This window comes from Hyaena hyaena, unplaced genomic scaffold (genome assembly GCF_003009895.1).
Source record: "Hyaena hyaena isolate Hyena2069 unplaced genomic scaffold, ASM300989v1 scaffold_1217, whole genome shotgun sequence".
NCBI lineage: Eukaryota > Metazoa > Chordata > Mammalia > Carnivora > Hyaenidae > Hyaena > Hyaena hyaena.
In genome coordinates this window covers 365455-384553 of record NW_024081822.1, presented here as the reverse complement: position 1 = coordinate 384553, position 19099 = coordinate 365455, and the positions used below count along the sequence as shown (strand labels likewise).

At 39.7% G+C, this 19099-nt stretch overlaps 1 protein-coding gene across 3 annotated transcripts in view; it reads left to right on the top strand.

Annotated features, from left to right (window-relative positions):
• Window positions 1-11709, top strand: part of NBDY (negative regulator of P-body association) — a 45396-nt gene extending 33687 nt beyond the window's left edge. For all 3 annotated transcript variants that reach the window (XM_039222798.1, XM_039222799.1, XM_039222800.1), the window contains one exon: window positions 11417-11709. The gene's annotated coding sequence lies outside the window, so the exon portion shown is untranslated. The remainder of the gene's footprint in view (window positions 1-11416) is intronic.
• Window positions 11710-19099: the final 7390 nt, after the last annotated feature.

Below are 19099 nucleotides of genomic sequence, written 5' to 3'. Positions count from 1 at the left end.
ATAATGAAAAACTATATGCCAGAAATGGGACAACCTAGAAGATGGGTAAATTCCTAGAAAAATATAAAATACCAAAAGTGAAACAAGAAGAAATAAAAAAACTTGAACAGACTCATGACCAGCAATGAAATTGAATTTAAAAAAAAAAAACGAAAACCTTCCAACAAAAGTCCAGGACCACATGGCTTCATCGGTGAACACTACGAACTATGAAATAAGGAAATGGAAGGAAGGAAGGGAGAGAGGGAGGGAAGGAGAAAGGGAGTAGGGAAGGAGGGAAGGAAGGGAGGAAGGGAGGGAAAAGTTACTATCTATTCTTTTGAAAATATTCCCAAAAATAGAAAAGAAAATAAATTTTATGTTTTTTTCTTCAATTGTGAATGGGATCAGTTTCTTGATTTCTCTTTCTCTTGCTTCATTGTTGGCATATAAAAATGCAACCGATTTCAGTACGTTGATTTATACCCTGCTACTTTGCTGAATTCATGGATGACTTCTAGTAGGCTTCTGGTGGAGTCTGTCAGGTTTTCTATGTAGAAATATATATATATAGAAAATATATAGAGAAATATATAGATATATGTGTCTTATATCTGTCAGATCCATCTGATCCAATGTGTCATTCAAGTCTATTGTGTCTTTAGTGATTTTTCTGTCTAGTTGATCTATCCATTGCTGTAAGAACCAACAATATAAGAGATATGTATGATGAAAACTATAGAAAGCTGATGAAGGAAATTGAAGAAGGCACAAAGAAATGGAAAAACATTCCATGCTCATGGATTGGAAGAATAAATATAGTTAAAATGTCATTACTACCCAAAGCAATCTACACATTCAGTGCAATCCCAATCAAAATTGCACCAGCAAACTTACACACTATTTGTAGAAAAATAAATAAATAAATGAAACAAAATAAATTCAGAGTAATTATTGATAGATATTAATTTAGTGCCATTGTATTATCTGTTGAATTGTTTCTGGAGGTTTTCTGTCCCTTACTAAGCTTTTTCCCATTCGTTCTTTCCCATTTAGAGAGTTCCCTTTAATCTTTCTTGCAGGTCTGATTTAGAGGTCATGAACTCCTTTAGCTTTGTTTGTCTGGAAAACCCTTTATTTCTTCTTCTGTTCTGAATGGCATCCTTGCTTGATAGAGTATTCTTGGCTGCATATATTTACCCTTCAAGACATTGAATATATCATATCACTCTCCTCTGGCCTGCCATGTGTCTGTGGAAGATATGTTGCTAACTTTATTTGACTTCCCTTGTAAGTAAAGGACTTATTTTCTCTTACTCCCTTTAAGATTTTTTTCCTGCTTATCTCTATAGTTTGCAAATTTAACTGTAATATGTCTTGGTGTTGGCCTTATTTTGTTTATTTTGTTGGGGGTTTTCTATGCCTCCTGGATTTGTATGTTTCTTTCCTTCCCCGGATTAGGGAAGTTGTCAGCTATAATTTCTTCAAATAAAATTTCTGGCCCCCTTTCCCCCCTCTCTTCCTCTTGTGTGACTCATATAACATGAATGTTATTATGTTTTACAGAGTCCCTCAGTTACCTACACTTGTGATTTAATATTTTTCTCTCCCTCTTCAGCTTCATTGTTTATTTTTTAAATTTTAAAAAATGTTTTATTTCTGAGAGAGAGAGAGAGAGAACGAGCATGAGCAGGGGAGGGTCAAAGAGAGAGGGAGACAGAGAATCTGAAAGAGGCTCCAGGCTCTGAGCCAGCTGTCAGCACAGAGCCCGATGCGGGGCCTGAACCCATGAACCGAGAGATCATGACCTGAGCCGAAGTGGGATACTTAACCGACTAAGCCACCCAGGTGCCCCTCAGCTTCATTAGTTTACATTATTTTATCTTCTATAGTTTCTGTATCTTCTTTATCTTCTATATCTTATTCATTTCTCTGCTTCTCCCATCCATGTGGTCATTAATAACCGGTTGATTTCACGTCTCTGTTATTGAAGTTTTTTCAGCCTGACTTACTTTTAAGTCTTTTATTTCTGCAGTTAGCATCTCCTTGATCTTTTCTATGATTTCCTCAAGCTCAGCTAGCATCCTTATGATTGTTTCCTGAAATTGTGGATAGAACATATTACTTATATCTATTTCAGTTAGATCCTTGATCATGACCTTTTCTTGTTCTTTCGTTTGGATTAAATTCCTCTGTCTTGGCATTCTGTCTAGGTTTCTGTCTTCTACTGCGTGTTAGGAAAGTCTATTGTATTTCCTATTCCTGAGAGTAATGACTTATAAAGAAGAAATCATATACTGTCTAAGTCTTGGCTCTTCAGGAACTGTCTCTGATGTGTATTGTGTGCACTCTGCTGCTGTGTTTTGGATGCTCTTTCCCTCAGGTCAGTCCTCTGCAGGGTTCCTCCTTGCCTCTAGTGGTGAATGTTTGGATAGATCTTTGCATGTGATGAGTTTTTTTTTTAATGTTTTATTTTTATTTATTTCTAGGAGAGAGAGAGAGAGACAGTGTGAGCAGGGGAGGGTCAGAGAGAGAGGGAGTCACAGACTGAAACAGGCTCCAGGCTCTGAGCTGGCAGTCAGCACAGAGCCCGACGCGGGACTCGAACCCACGAACCGCGAGGTCATGACCTAAGCGAAAGTCGGACGCTTAACCGACTAAGCCACCCAGGCGCCCCGCATGTGATGAGTTTTAATAGGTGTGCTGTTTTGTGCTTTTTAAATGAGACCTGAGGCTATTTCCATTACAGCTGAAGTTTTTCACAACTCTATGGTCAGTAGACGTAGTTCTTGTGGTACAGGGTGTTGTGCTGGTTTTGGGGGTAATGCCCACTGCCCTTGTTCTCAGACACACTTGCCAATAAAAAGCAGCACCTGCAGAGCACAGGAGGGCAGGGCTTGTTGAAAGGGGCTTAGGCTGCCACTGTTAGCACTGTGGTGCTCACTGAAGTTAGTTTATGCTGAGGGGAGGTGGAGAGAAATGGCACTCTAAAGCTCCATTGTCCTTGGAGAGACAATACCATGTCTCAGATGCGTTTCAAGAATGGGGCACCGTTCTCTCTCCCTGTTTGTCACTGTGGATCCTCAGATCACTCCATATGCCCCCCAGGCTATATGCCCTCCACAGGAGCACTGCTGCACCCACCTGTCTCAACACTTTCCATGCTATAGACCTCTAAAACTTTAGTCATTGAGCCCCATTGGTTGTAAAATCTCACAAAACTCAACTCCTCTCATTTTTATAGCCAATGGCTTCAGGGAAGTGCATTCCTTGTGCAATCCCCTGTGTTCTTTCTCTCTCTCTCTGTCTCTTTCTGTCTCTCTCTCCTCTCTGTGACCATGGCTCTCTACCCTCCCCTGATCCCATGATTCTTTTCTCCCTCAAATCACATCACTGCACCTCATACCTTCCGCAGTGTGGACTCTTCTCTCCCTCTAGTTGCGCAGTTTGTTCAGTCACTCCTCAGATTGATTTATTGGTTATTCATAATGGTGTGGTATTTATCTATCTGAGTTCCATGGATCAGGCAAGCTGAGATCATCTTAGCTACTACTCCACCATCCTAGTTCCTCTTCAGAAATAATTTATATCAATTTTAATGAAATTTCTGGCTATGATCTTTTCTTGTTTTCTCTTGGGATGAATTTCTCCATCTTATCACTTTGTCTATGTCTTCTTGTCTTTTCTGTGTTAGGAAATCCCTTCTGTTTCTTTCTTCTGAGAGTAATGGCTTTGTTAAGAAGAGATCATAAGGGGAAAATGAGTTAAGATGGCGGAAAAGTAGGGGAACTCTGGGTTTTTCTCATCCCTCAAATACAACTTTATTGAGATCAGATTACTTGAAACACCCAGGAGTGTTCTACGAAGTCTTAGAAGGATCTCCACAGTTGGAGGGAAAAAGCTGGGCAGGTGTGAGGTGTGTGGATGTGAACTAGGAGAGAGAAAATGCTGGAGCAATGGAGTGGAAGAAAACCTTTACCTGTAGAGACAAATGGGAGAGAAAAAGTGAAGAATTGAGAAAGTGCGCACTGAGTTAGCACAAAAGGAAAACCTTTTTGGACCACGGACTGGGGTGCAGAAATACTGAGTGTCCCAGTTCTTTTTTTGCAAACAGCTTTTGGAGCTCAGATCCCGAGGTGCATATTCCTGGGTAGGAGGGAGCCAGCCCCAGAGTGCATAGAATGGTGTAGCAATCTAAGCGGTGCACTGGGAGAGAACATTCCCCTTCCTGGAGTATTTTGGAAGATAATTTTTTGCCTCTCCAAACAAACGACCCTGCAGTTGCCAACCAACGGCCTTTCATCAATAGTGTGCAGAGGCTCTATTCCAGAGTAGGGGAGCAGATCCACACCATTCCAGTCCATTAAGACTTTGGGTATGAATCCCAGCTGCATGAGCCAGGTCCTTTAAGATACTGGGTTTTGAATCCCAGCCAAGCACCAAGTACTAGGTCCTTTAAGACTGGGTTTTGAATCCCATTGGCACGCTGGACCCTTTAAGACTTTAGATTTTGAACCACAGCTGAGCATCAAAGAAAAATCACAAGAGGGTTTTGAGACAGGGAAAGCTGGCTTTCCTTGCTAATCCATGAGGGCTTCCTGAACAGCAGTGGGTGAGATCCTGCATCTCAGAGTTTAAGATTATGGGGGCACTATCCCCCCACCCCCCACCAACAGAAGGGTGGGACTTCACAGAACAACACAGTGGTCCCTAGTGGAGGTAAGACAAGCTTACACCAAACCCTGCCCCTCCATGCTTGGCAGCTGCTCATTTACTGGGCCAAGACTAACACTAAGCCAATAGAGCCAGCCTATTTTCCAGACCAGCATCCCCAACAACTCCCAGGCACCAACAGACAACTCTTTTATTTTTATTTTTCATTTCTACCTCCTTTTTTGGGGGGGATCAGGCTCATAGTTTCTGATTTGTTTCTTTCTGATTTCCTATTATCTTTTTTTTTTTTTTAGTCAGGGTTTTCTTTTCTTTTTCTTTCTTTTCTCTTTTCTTCTGCTTTTTTCTCTTTTTTTCCCCTTTTCCTTGCAATCAGCCTTATAGTTTATTGATTCTCTGTTTTTTTCCTGTTCCCATTCCTTTTTCTCTATTAATGGGATCAGGATCCCCCCCCCCATCTTTTTCCAGGGTTACTTAGACAAACAAATCAAAGCACACCTGTTAAAAGTCCAAACACTTTATGTGCAAACATATGGTAGCTGTCCTTCTCTGCCTGACTTATTTTGCTCAGCATAACACCCTCAAGTTCCATTCGTGTTGCTACACATGGCTATATTTCATTCTTTCTCATTGCCATATATTATCCCATTGTATAGATAAACCACATCTTCTTGATCCATTCATCAGTTGATGGACACTTAGGCCCTTTCCATGTCTTGGCTATTGTTGAGAGTGCTGCTATGAACATTGGGGTACATGTGCCCCTATGCATCAGCACTCCTTTATCCCTTAGGTAAATTCCTAGCAGTGCTATTGCTGGGTCATGGGGGGGAGGGAAAGGGGGGTGATGGGCATGGAGGAGGGCACTTGCGGGGATGAGCACTGGGTATGGAAACCAACTAACAATAAACTATTAAAAATAATAAATTAAAAAAAATAAAAGTCCAATCACTTTGTCACTGCAAGCAAAGAGGAGCTTTGCAGAGGACTGACCAGTGGGAAAGAACAGCCAAATCACAACAGCAGAGTGCACACAGCATACACTAGAAACACTTCCTGGAGTGCCAAACCCAGGATACTGTATGACCCCTTTTTAATATAGTAATACTCTCAAGTGCAGAAAACATAACAACCTTTTAAAACACACAAAAGATAGAAACTTAGCAAAAAATGACAATACAGAGGAATACTCCCCAAAAGAAAGTTCCAAGAAGAAATCACAGCCAGGGACTTGCTCAAAAACAGTTATAAACAATCCGTGAGACTCTTGAATGCTGAGAACAAACTGAGGACTGATGTGGGTGGGAGGGAGGGGAAGAGGAGTGATGGGCATGGAGGAGGGCACTTGTGGGGATGAGCACTGGGTGTTATATGGAAACCAACTTGACAATAAACTATTTTTAAAAAAACAATATATGTGAACAAGAATTTAGAGGGAGTTATTTGATTACTAGCTGGGCCTGACAAAAACTATAGAAGACACCATAGAAACCCTAGCTGCAGAGATCAAAGATCTAACAACTAGTCAGGATGAATTTTAAAATGCTATAACCGCGATGCAAAACAAAGTAGATATAGTAACAGAGAGGATGGAAGAAGCAGAGGAGATAATCGGTGTAAAAGTAATGTTGACAACAATTTTGAAAAAGAAAACCAAAGCTGGAGGTATCACAGTTCCAGACTATGATACAAAGGAGTAATCATCAAGACAGTATGTTCCTGGCACAGAAACGTTAGATGAGTGGAAGGGTATAGAGAACCCAGAAGTGGACCCCACAAATGCATTGCCAACTAATCTTCAATAAAGGAGGAAAGAGTATCCCATAGAAAAAAGACAGTCTCGGGGCGCCCGGGTGGCTTAGTCGGTTAAGCGTCCGACTTTCGCTCAGGTCATGATCTCGCGGTGCGTGGGTTCGAGCCCCGCGTCGTGCTCTGTGCTGACTTCCAGGAGCCTGGAGCCTGTTTCAGAGTCTGTTACTCCCTCTCTCTCTGACCCTCCCCTGCTCATGCTGTCTCTCTCTCTCCTAGAAATAAGTAAATAAAACATTAAAAAAAAAAAGAAAAAGAAAAAAGTCTCTTCAGCAAATTGTGCTGAGAAAACTGGACAGTGACACGTAGAAGAATGAAACTGGACCACTTTGTTACACCATACACAGAAATAAAGTAAAAATGGATGAAAGCCCTAAATGTGAGACAGGAAACCGTCAAAATCCTACAGGATAAAACAGGCAACTACCTCTTTTACCTCAAACGCAGCAACGTCTTACTAAACATTTCTTGGGAGACAAGGGGAACAAAAGCAAAAAATGAACTATTGGGACCTCATCAATGTAAGAAGCTTCTGCACAGCAAAGGGAACAATCATAGAAACTACAAGGCCATTGACAGAATTGGTGAAGATATTTGCAAACGATATATCGAATAAAGGGTTAGTATTCAAAATCCATAAAGAACTTGTCAAACTCAACATCCCCCAAAACATAAATAATCCAGTGAAGAAATGGGCAAAAAACCTGAATAGACACTTATCCAAAGAAGACATTTGGATGGCTAATAGACACATGAAAAGATGCTCAACATCATTCATCATCAGAGAAACACAAATTAAAACCACAATGAGATACCAGCTCACATCTGTCAGAATGGCTAAAATTAACAACTCAGGAAACTACAGATTTTGGCGAGGATGTGGAGAATGGGAAACCCTTTTGCAATGTTGGTGAGAATGCAAACTGGTGCAGCCACTCTGGAAAACAGTATGGAGGTTCCTCAGTAAATTAAGAGTAGCACTACCCTACAGCCCAGGAATTGCACTACTAGATATTTATCCAAAGGATACAAAAATGCTGATTTAAGGGGCCACATGCACCCCAATCTTTATAGCAGCACTATCAACAATAGCCAAGTTATGGAAAGAGCCCAAATGTCCATTGACTGATGAATGGATAAAGAAGACGTGGTGTATATATACACTAAAATACTATTCAGCGATGAAAAAGAATGCAATCTTAAAATTTGCAACAATGTGGGGGATGGAACTAGAATGTATTATGCTATGGGAAATAAGTCAGTCCAAGATAGACAAACTATAATTTGAGTTATATGTGGAAATTTAGAAACACAGCAGATGAATATAGGGAAAAACAAGGAAAAATAAGAGAGAGGCAAACCATAAGAGACTCTTAAATACAGAGAACAAACTGAGAGTTGCTGGAGGGGAGGTCGGTGGAGGGATGAACTAAATGAGTGATGGATATTAACAGGGGCACTTGTTGGGATGAGCACTGGGTGTTATATTAAGTGATAAATCCCTGAGTTCTACTCCTGAAACCAATGCTACATTGTATGTTAACTATCTTGAATTTAAATAAATAAATTGAATAAATATGTTAAAAAAGGTTTCTATGTCTTTTAAAACTTGTTTTATTTATGCAGTGTTTTCCTAGTTTTATTGAGTTGTCTATTTTTTTCTTTTAGTTCAGTAAGTTTCTTTAAGAGGATTCTTCTGAATTCTTGTACAGACAATTCAGAGATTTCCATTTCTTTAGAAGCACTTACTATGTTCGTTTTCTTTGGTGCTATCATGTTTTTTTAATGATTTGTGATTCTTGTGGCCTTATATTGGTGCCTGTATATTTGAAAAAGTAAGCATATTTACATTCTTTACATTCTTCCCTTTGGAAGAAAATCTCTTTTCTAGTTAACTTGTTGATAGATTCTGGTTGGGCCTCTTCGTGGAGTCTCTGGGTAGTCTTGTTGGTGCAGTCCTCCAGAAGACAGGCCTGATACGTTGGTCAAGAGGTGTCGGGCCTTGTGCTTGGTTCTAGCAGGATTGATCTAGAGCCTGTTTCCCTGGGAATGGAATGGTGTTTGGGTATAAGAGGTGGGCCTGGTGTCAGTATCCACCATAATGAGTTTCGGCCCTTTGTCTGTGGGAGTCAGCAAGGATTCTTGATTAATAGTAGCCAAATTAGAAGTTTTGTCTTTAATATATGGCCTGACACCAGGGCTGACCATTAGCCCAGAAACTGCCTGAGATCCTAGGTCTTCTGCAACAAGCCTGGTGCTATGGTTAACTCAGAACCATGGTGTCATCCAGGAGTCTAGGGCTGCGGGTGCTGGATTAATGACTTGCTCTGCAGGGGGTGGCCTGGTGCTGGTGCTGGCTGAGAACCAGGTTCACAAGAGGTTGTCTGGTAACTGATTTTGATGTGGCTCACCCAGTGCTAGGCCAGTTTATGGGTCGGGGCAAGAGGAGCCAATCGAAATATTGGATCCATGGGGGCTACCATGTTGTGGAGTGGGTTTTGATATTGGATTTCTGGAGACCAGCCTGGGGCAGGAGATCGGGTTCTAGATCCATGAATGCATACCTGATGTTAGAAAAATCATGGTGCTTGTGCAGGAGGAGAAAATCTGAGGTTGTGTCTGTCTCTGAGAGGTGTTCTGGAAGCTGTATCCACAGAAACTGATGAGGTGCTGGGGTAGGCCAAGATATGGTCTCTAGGAGCTTGTCTGGGTCCATATCCTTGGGCACCACTTTGGCACTAGAGTGGGCTAGGGACCTGGGCCTTTGGCACCCTTCCTAGTGCTTTGGACCTTTGGGGCTGGCATGGCACTGGTTTGGGCCTTGTGATTGGGTTCATAGTGAAGTGAGGTATTCATGTAACTCTCTTTCCCCGATGGGAACAAGGTCTCTGTGCTAGGCTGACAGCATATGGGGTAATTTGAGAGTCTTTGCTACCTTTTTTAGTTCATCTTTTCCTATGTCTCTACTCCACCCTGGTGCTTTAATCCCTCACCTGAAATTCTCAGCTCCTGGAAAGGTATGTCTTTGCATAGATAGCTGTTCAATTTGATGTTTCTGTGAGAAGAGCACTAGAAGCTCCTATACCATCAACTTGCTGACATCTCTGCCACCTCAGATTTTCAACATCTGTTAACCTTGGAAATGGGGAATGGAGTTTGTGGGGAGAAAATATTAATATTGTCATTGTACATTTCATATTGTTCCTTGTTTGAATATCCATTACCTTTGAAAATAATTTTTTTGTATAAAACACTGAATCTTTATTATGATCAAAGACATCATAAATGTAGGAAACAGTTTATATACAATGTGATAACACTTTAAAGACATGTTATGGATTCATTATTAGCTTCCAGAATGTACAAAACACTAATATGGTAATATCAAAGCACAAATAACTCAATGAAAGAATGTTCAAAGGAAGACGGTTCTTAGATTTAAAAAAAGAGACAAAATATAAATGTCCAATAATAGTAAATTGATTTCATTACTGTCACAGGAATATAATTCCATATGAGATACCACTTTTAGCCCATCATACTCCCAATAATCAAAAGTCTCCATCATCTTCAATTTTAAGAATAATTTAGTGAAATATACACTGTTTATGAGAGTGTTTTTTTAAAGTTTATTTATTTTGAGAGAGAGACAGAGAGAGCACAAGTGGTGAGGGGCGAAGAGAGAAGGAGAGAGAATCCTATGTAGGTTCCATGCTGTCAGTGAAGAGTGTAGCATGGGGCTCAGTCTCACGAGCCATGAGATCATGAGATCATGACCTGAGCCAAAATCAAGACACTTAACTGACTGAGCTACTAAGGCTCCCTGAGAGTGCAATATTTAATATTATTTTAGCAATATCAAAACCTTAATGTGTATGTTCTTTGATACAGTTTTTGGTGGAAACTATAAAAATACTTCTACATATGAACAAATACACTTTAATAAAGAAAAGTTGTTTGTATGCTAAATGCTTTTTAACAGAAGAATGACTAAATAAATTATTCTTTCATACAATGTAATATGAGGCAGTTGAAAATTGGGAAAGTTCTGTTTTGATATAGAAAAATCATTGTGGGGCACCTGGGTGTCTCAGTCGGTTGAGCGTCCAACTTTGGCTCAGGTCATGATCTCCCCATCCATGAATTCGAACCCCGCTTTGGGCTCTGAGCCTGGCCTGAAGCCTGCTTCAGATTCTGTGTGTGTCTCTCTCTCTGCCCCTCCCCCACTCGTGCTCTGTCTCTCTGTTTCTGAAAAATGAATAAACGTTAAAAATCATTGAGATATTATTAAGTGGATCTAAACAATTAGAATAGTATGTATGATATGATCTAATAATTTATCAAAACGTCTTATCTAAAACTTTACATTACTTTAAATACTATCTGTGTGTACATTTGAATGCATAGAAAAATGTTTAGAAAGTACTGATACTTGTGTTTTCTTCTGGAGATAGGAGGACTGAAGAAAGGCAGAAGTTTGGCAAGAATTTTGTCTATGTTGTTTGGATGGTATACAGTTCCATTATATACATTTATCATTTCTGTAAATACATGAATACGGATCTTCTAAAGAACATAAGAGTGTGTTGAGAACTGAAGAGGTCAACCTGGGGCCAATTGATCACTTAAGAAAACCTAGAAAAATAAACACAGAAATAGACTTCCTAGGAGTTTTCTTAGGGAAAAACTTGTATGAAGATAGAAACATCTGGTCTGTGTGACAGATAAATTTTCATTGTGCAGTCAGACTCATCAAGTATAAAGCAAAATGCCAGTTATCAGCATCTTATGATTTTGATTTTATGTTTATGAAGAAATGCTCTAATAATTGTTTTTCTTATAACCCACCTAGAAGGGAATGTAGGGTGTTATCTTCTCAACAGTCATATCTGACCCATATGATACTTGATTTTCTCAGTATGTTAATAAATTGTCCTTCTGTGTTTTTATCTTTCAGTCTCGTGATAATCAGCGTAATTTCACCTCCTGATTTGGATGAATTATGGGACACAACCAAGATCAGACTGTAGACGTCTAAGACTGAAGGCCATGGCATGGATCCTAGTGAACTCACCAGGGCAAATAAACCCTGTGAGATGGTCCTGCAGCAGCCAATCAATGCTCTTTTGTGATGCCCTGCCCCTGCCATGTAATTTTGAATTTCTGTAAATCCATTAAGGTCCTAATAAATTTTGTCTTTCATTGCTGTCTTAGTTCTATATGACTACAAGCTAAGAAACTGAATTTTTAGTAAATGTTTTGTAATAACTCCAAATACAAAATACTACTAAAATTGGTGTCAAAATATAACCTTTTTTTCCTACAAATGGACTTCTACTAATTTTTTATAGTGTGAAAATATCAGGGAAGTGTGGGGGAAAGGGATATAAAAGGTAAAATCTGGAAATGAATTAAAAGTCCCAGCACATTTTCCTCCCTTTACTGTCAATATTTCTATGCTGTCTATTCTATGGTATCCCTTATTCTTATAGATAATTAATTGTTTTCTTGATCAAGATGGTTGACATGCTTGTTTTTGTAAAATTCCATTTGTAAAATGCTCTGTATTAAAGAAATAAGGTTCTCAATTAAAAGCATTCGTGAAAATTAGAACTTCCAGGGAAGATGCTGAAGTAGGAAGATCCTAGGCTCATCCCATCCCACGATACATGTAAACACACACATCGGTATAAATACTCCAGAAAATGACCAAAACACTGATAGAACAGACTACCCACAGCTAAATGCAGAGAAGCCACATTGGAAAGGTAAGTAAGGGCTGAGATGTAGTTGGGAGACGAACTGTCCCATGGGACTGTCTGAAAGGAGGAAGGAGGTCTCAGGCATGGAGAGGGGAGAGGATCAGACACCACACAAGTCACCCCTAGCATGGGGTATATGCAATAGGAAGATACATACCCATAACATTCGGCTTTGAAAACCAGAGTGACATAACATCACAACTTTTTACAGTCAGTGGGGCTGAACACCTGGAACTTTAAAAATCAGCCAGCTTGTCTCTGAGAGAAGTAGAAGTTGACAGGAAATTGAGTTGCCACCGCTAAAGAGCACAATAACCATTCTCCCGAGATAAGCATAGAAGCAGCAGGTTGAAAAATACCTGGGGTATATGAGAGGGAGATTTGTTTACTAATCTCAAAGTGTATGCTGGAAAGGGAAGCGATCATCAGAAGAGTTTTCTAAGAACAAAAGAGCCACTGGGCACCATTTTCCTTTCCTACCCCGAGTCTAGCTTTGTGGACACCTGTGGGAACCAGGGCAGAACAATCCCCACCTAGCTTGCTAACAGCATACCATGCCACCATGCCCTTCTGTGGGTCTGCCCCATCCAACACAACCCCAGCATTTGTTTTCCAGGGTGGCTGCAGGTCCCCATCTATATGGACCTTGATGGTGCACCTGCATGGACTTTGATGGCATCATGTGCCCTGCCCATGTTCTCTTGAAGACCCACACTATCCACGATGCTCCTGACAGGTGTCCATCAATGGCACCACAAGCATGGCAGTGTGCAAGGAGCCCCAAAAAGGCAAGAACCACCCCAAAGTGACTCTTGGCCGAAAGAGAGGGGAAGTTAGCCACACACAATAGTTTGCAGCCCCAGCAGTGGGTTGGGGCAAAATATCTTCTGACTTCAGGCCTCACCCAACAATGAAAGCTTCTCAAGGAGCAACACAGGGAGAACACACTGCAGTTTGGTGCCATTGCAGCTCTGTCAAACACCAATTCTAACCTAACACAAGCTCAAAGCTGACTTACACTGACCCATTAGCAACAGAAAATAACCTTGTCTAAAACAAGCCAAGAAAAGCATTGCAGATGGCTGGACTGAAGGCAAATGAGGCATAAACACAATAGTAGGGCACACAGTGCACAAAGGGGACACCCCTAAAGTACCAGGTTGTCAAGAGCAGGGGATATTGCACTGTAGAGCACTACAGGACCTCTTCATAAAACCATTACTATAAAGTGCAAGAGACATAGCTGAACTTCCTACTGTATAGAAATAGATGGAGAGTTAGACAAAATGAGGAGATAGGGGAACAGTTCTCAAATGAGGAACAAGGAAAAATCAAAGCAGGAGAGCTCAATAAAGCATAAGTAATATGCTTCATAGAGAACTTAAAGTAATGGTCATAAAAATATTCATTAGACTTCAGAAAGGAGTGGAGAACCTCAGTAACGTCCTCACCAAAGAGATAGAAAACATAAGAACCAACCAGAAATTAAGAACTCAATAACTTGGGGCGCCTGGGTGGCTTAGTCGGTTAAGCGTCCGACTTTCGCTTAGGTCATGATCTCGCGGTTCGTGGGTTCGGGCCCCGCGTCGGGCTCTGTGCTGACTGCCAGCTCAGAGCCTGGAGCCTGTTTCAGTCTGTGACTCCCTCTCTCTCTGACCCTCCCCTGCTCACGCTGTCTCTCTCTCTCCTAGAAATAAATAAAAATATTTAAAAAAAAAAAAAAAGAACTCAATAACTGAAATTTAAAATATACTAGAAGGAATAAATAGTAGCCAGAGGAAGCAGAACAGATCAGGTACTTGGAGGACAGAATAATGCAAAGCAATCAAGTGAACAAGAGGGAAGAAAAAAGAATAAGAAAATAGATTAAGGGGACTGAGTGACACAATAAAGTGTGACATTCATATTGTAGCAATCTCATAAGAAATAGAGATAGAAAAGGGGCATACAATTTATTTGAAGAAATAATAGCTAAATACTTCCCTAATCTGGGGAAGAAAACAAACATCCAGATCCAGGAAGAAATGAGAGCCCCCAAGAAAATCACCCAAGGATCTCCACACTACGACAGATATTTAGAATGGCAAAAGGTAGTGATAGGGAATTCTAAAAGCAGCAGGAGAAAACAGTTACATACAAGGGAAATCCCAGAGGGCTATCAGCAGATTTCTCAGCAGAAACTTTGCAAGCCAGAAAGGAGTGCCATGATGTATTCGAAGTGCTGAAAGAAAACAAAACAGCAACAAGAATACTCTATCCAACAAGGCTATCAATCAGAACAGAGGAGAGATTTAAAATTTTCCTAAATAGGGGTGCCTGTATGGCTTAGTATGTTAAGTTCTACTTCAGCTCAGTTCATGATCTCATGGTCTATGAGTTCGAGCCCCACGTCAGGCTCTGTGCTGATGGCTCAGAGCCTGGAGCCTGCTTCAAATTCTGTCTCTCTCACTCTCTGCTCCCCCCACCCTCATGATCTGTTTTTCTCTAAAAAATAAATAAACATTAAAAATATAATAAAAAATTAAAATTTTCCTAGATAAACAAAGTTAAATGAATTCATACCAGCCTAACAAAAATGTTAAAGGGTACTTTGAATGGAAAGGATAATTGATAAGCAGAAATTAAAAAAAAAAAAAAAAACTAAGCACAAAATCAGCAAAATTAAGTATATTTATAAAACTCAGTCAAGGTATTCTGTGGGGAATGTTAGGAAGTCCCTGAATTTGCATCAGTGGGTCAACAAGTCTTAGTACAAAACCATAGTAATGGGAAGCCACAGGATGAAAGTGTCCAGGATAAATAAATGGTGAAAGCATCTCCAACATAGGGCAAAAGCAGAAAGCTGCTTTCACAGGAAGGAAGCATCCATGATCAGTAAACAGGGACAGCCTCAGCAGGGTGAAAATGTCCAAAGCAAAGCTAATTAGCAAAAGAAAGCTGCCTTGTTGACCCTGAGGTATTATGCTCTGTCTTATCTCCTAGGCAAGTTAAGAGAAACAGACACAACACCTAGTGACTGCCTAAACAGTCCTCTACTCAGCGCTGGGATTTTGTTTTATATTGACCCAAATCCCTAACACCACATATCTTCAAAACCCCCTTTCTCTCACACACATGAGTTAAAGATCACTGTATCATTGTCTGTTACTCCATGTTCATCACATTTGTAAGCCTTCTGATTCTAATAAAAATGGAGTAAAAACCCTTATTCGGGATTTTTGTCTCCTCCCAAACATTAGCCTCTCCCATTTAATTCTGCATATACTCTCTTGATGGGCAAGAGAGAACTCCAGACTCAAAATCTGCAGCAGTATTCATAATATAAAGATGTTAAAATGAAACTATATCCATAAAATGTAGGGGACAGTTTTAAAAACTTAGTGCCTTTAGAATAGTTCAAACGTAAGTGGCCATCAACATAATATAGATTACTATATGCATGGAATGGTATATATAAACCCATGGTAACCACAAATTAAAACTTGTCATAGATATGCAAAAAATAATGGGAATGATGTCAAGCATATTCACTATAAAGAACCATAAAACCACATGAGAAGAGAGTAAGAGAAGAAAAGAACAGGGGACCAAAAAAAGAAAAAAGAAAAAAACAGCCATAAGACAAGTAAAATGGCAATAAGTACATAGCTATAAATAATTATTTTGAATGTATATGAATGAAATTCTTCCACTGAAAGACATAAAGTGAGTGAATAAATAAAATACCAAGGCCCATCTATATTCTGCCTTCAACAAATTCACATTAGGACTAAGGACACATGAAGACTGAAATTGAAACGATAGAAAAACATTTATCATGCAAATGGAAGTGAAAAGAAAGGTAGGGTAGCAATACTGGAAAAAGACTTTAAAACAAATATTGTAAAAAAAATAAAGTTAACATGTAACGATAAACACAACAGTCAAACAAGAAGATATGACAGTTGTAAATATTCATGCACCAAATTGGGAGCACCAAATACATAAAACAACTATTAACACATATAAAGGAAGAAATCTATAGTCATACAGTAATAATATGGCACTTTGACACCTAACTTACATCAATGAATAGATCATCCGGACAGGAAAATAACAAAGAAATGGTGGCCTTGAATGACACATTGGACCAGATGGATCTAACAGATATATTCACAACATTTCACCCAAATACAGAATACCCATTGTTTTTATATGATTTACAAAGGATATTTTATTTTTATTAGATTTTTAATTTTAATTCCAATATAGTTAACATAGTGTTTTATTAGTTTAAGGCATACAATATAGTGATTGAACAGTTCTATACATTACTCAGTGTTCATCATGATAAAAGTACCCTTTAATCTTCATGACTTATTTCACCTATTATCCTACCTACCTCCCCTCCAGTAACCATCAGTTTCCTCTCTATAGTTTATTTGTCTCTCTATGATTTTCCTTTGCTAGTTTGTTTCAGTTTTTTTATGTTTTATTTATTTCTGAGAGAGAGAGAGAGAGAGGCAACATGAGCAGGGGAGGGTCAGAGAGAGGGAGATACAAAATCCGACGCAGGTTCCAGGCTCTGAGATGGCTGTCACCATAGAGCCTGGCGTGGGGCTTGAACTCATGAACTGTGAGAACATGACCTGAGCTGAAGTCTGATGCTTATACAACTGTGCCTCTGTTTTGTTTTTTAAATTCCACACAATGTTTTCTTAATTTCCCTTTCTGGGACTTCATTATTGGTGTATAGTAACGAAACACATTTCTATAGATTGATTTTGTATCCTGCAACAGTACTGAATTTGTTTATCACTTCCAGAAATTCCTTGGTGGAGTCTTTCAGGTTTTCTATATATAGTATCATGTCATTTACAAATAGGAAAGTTTTACTTCTTACTGATATGGATGGCTTTTATTTCCTTTTGTTGTGTGATTGCATGGCTGGGACTTCGAGTACTATATTGAATAAAAGTGGTGAAAATGGACATCTTTGTGTGTTTTTTTTTTTTTTTTTTTTTTTTTACAAATAGTTTATGGTCAAGTTGGTTTCCATATGACACCCAGTGCGCATCCCAACAAGAGCTCTCATCCATGGCCATCTCACCCCTCCCCCCTACATCCATCAGTCCTCAGTTTGTTTCTCAGCATTAAAGAGTCTCTCATGGTTTGCCTCTCTCCCTTTCCCCCACCATTTCTCCCCTTCTTCTCCCCCATGGTCTTCCGTTAAGTTCCTCCTAATCCTCCTATACGTGCAAACATATGATATTTGTCCTTCTCTGCCTGACTTATTTCGCTAAGCATAACGCCCTCAAGTTCCATCCATGTTGCTATAAATGGCCAGCTTTCATTCTTTCTCATTGCCATGTAGTATTCCATGGTATAGATAAACCACATCTTCTTGATCCATTAGTCTGTTGATGGACACTTAGTCTCTTTCCATGTTTTAGCTATTGTGGAGAGTGCTGCTATGAACATTGGGGTACATGTGCTCCTATGCCTCAGCATTTCTGTATCCCTTGGGTAAATTCCTAGCAGTGCTATTGCTGGGTCATAGGGGAGTTCTATTGTTACTTTCCTGAGGAAACTCCACACTGTTTTCCAGAGGGGCTGTACCAAATTACATTCCCATCAACAGTGTAGGAGGATGCCCGTTTCTCCACATCCCCGCCAGCATCTAGAGTTCTCTGATTTGCTCATATTAGCCACTCTGAATGGCTTGAGGTGGTATCTCAGTGTGGTTTTGATTTGCATTTCCCTGACGAGGAGGGATGCGGAGCATTGTTTCATGTGTCTGTTAGCCATCTGGATGTCCTCTTTGGAGAAGTGTTTGTTCATCTCTTTTGCCCATTTCTTCACTGGGTTGTTTGTTTTCCAGGTGTGGAGTTTGGTGAGTTCCATATATATTTTGGATATTTACCCTTTATCTGAGATGTCATTTGCAACTATCTTTTCCCATTCCGTTAGTTGCCTATTAGTTTTATGGGTTGCTTCCTTTGCCATGCAGAAGCTTTTAATCTTGATGAGGTCCCAATCGTTTATTTTTGCTCTTGATTCCCTTGCTTTTGGGGATGTGTCAAGTAAGACGTTGCTGCGGTGGAGATCAAGGAGGTTGTTTCCTGCTTTCTCCTGTAGGGTTTTGATAGTTTCCTGTCTCACGTTCACTTCAGTTATCCATTTTAAGTTATTTTTGTGTATACTGTGAGAAAATGATCTAGGTTCATTCTTCTGCATGTTGCTGTCCAATCCTCCCAACACCATCTGTTAAAAAGGCTGTCTGTTATCCATTGGATATTCTTTCCTGCTTTGTCAAAGATTAGTTGACTGTAAACCTTTGGGTCCACTTCTGAGTTCTCAATTCTGTCCCATTGGTCTATGTGTCTGTTTTTGTGCCAATACCATACTGTCTTCATTATTACAGCTTTGAAGTAGAGGCTAAATTCTGGGATGGTGATACCTCCCGTTTTGGTTTTATTTTTCAGTATTACTTTGACTATCCGGGGTCTTTTGTGGTTCCATACAGATTTTTGGATAGTTTGTTATAGCTTTGCAAAGTATGCTGGTGCAATTTTGATTGGAATTGCATTGAATGTGTAGATTGCTTTGGGTAGTAATGACATTTTAACTATATTTATTCTTGCCATCCTTGAGGATGGGATGTTTTTCCATTTCTCTGTGTCTTCTTCAATTTCCTTCATAAGTTTTCTATAGTTTTCATCATACAGATCTCTTGTATCCTTGGTTAGGTTTATTCCGAGGTATTTTATGGTTTTTTGTGCAATTGTGAATGGGATCAGCTTCTTGATTTCTCTTTCTGTTGCTTCATTGTTGGTGTATAAAAATGCAACCGATTTCTGTACGTTGATTTTCTACCCTGCAACTTGGCTGAATTCTTG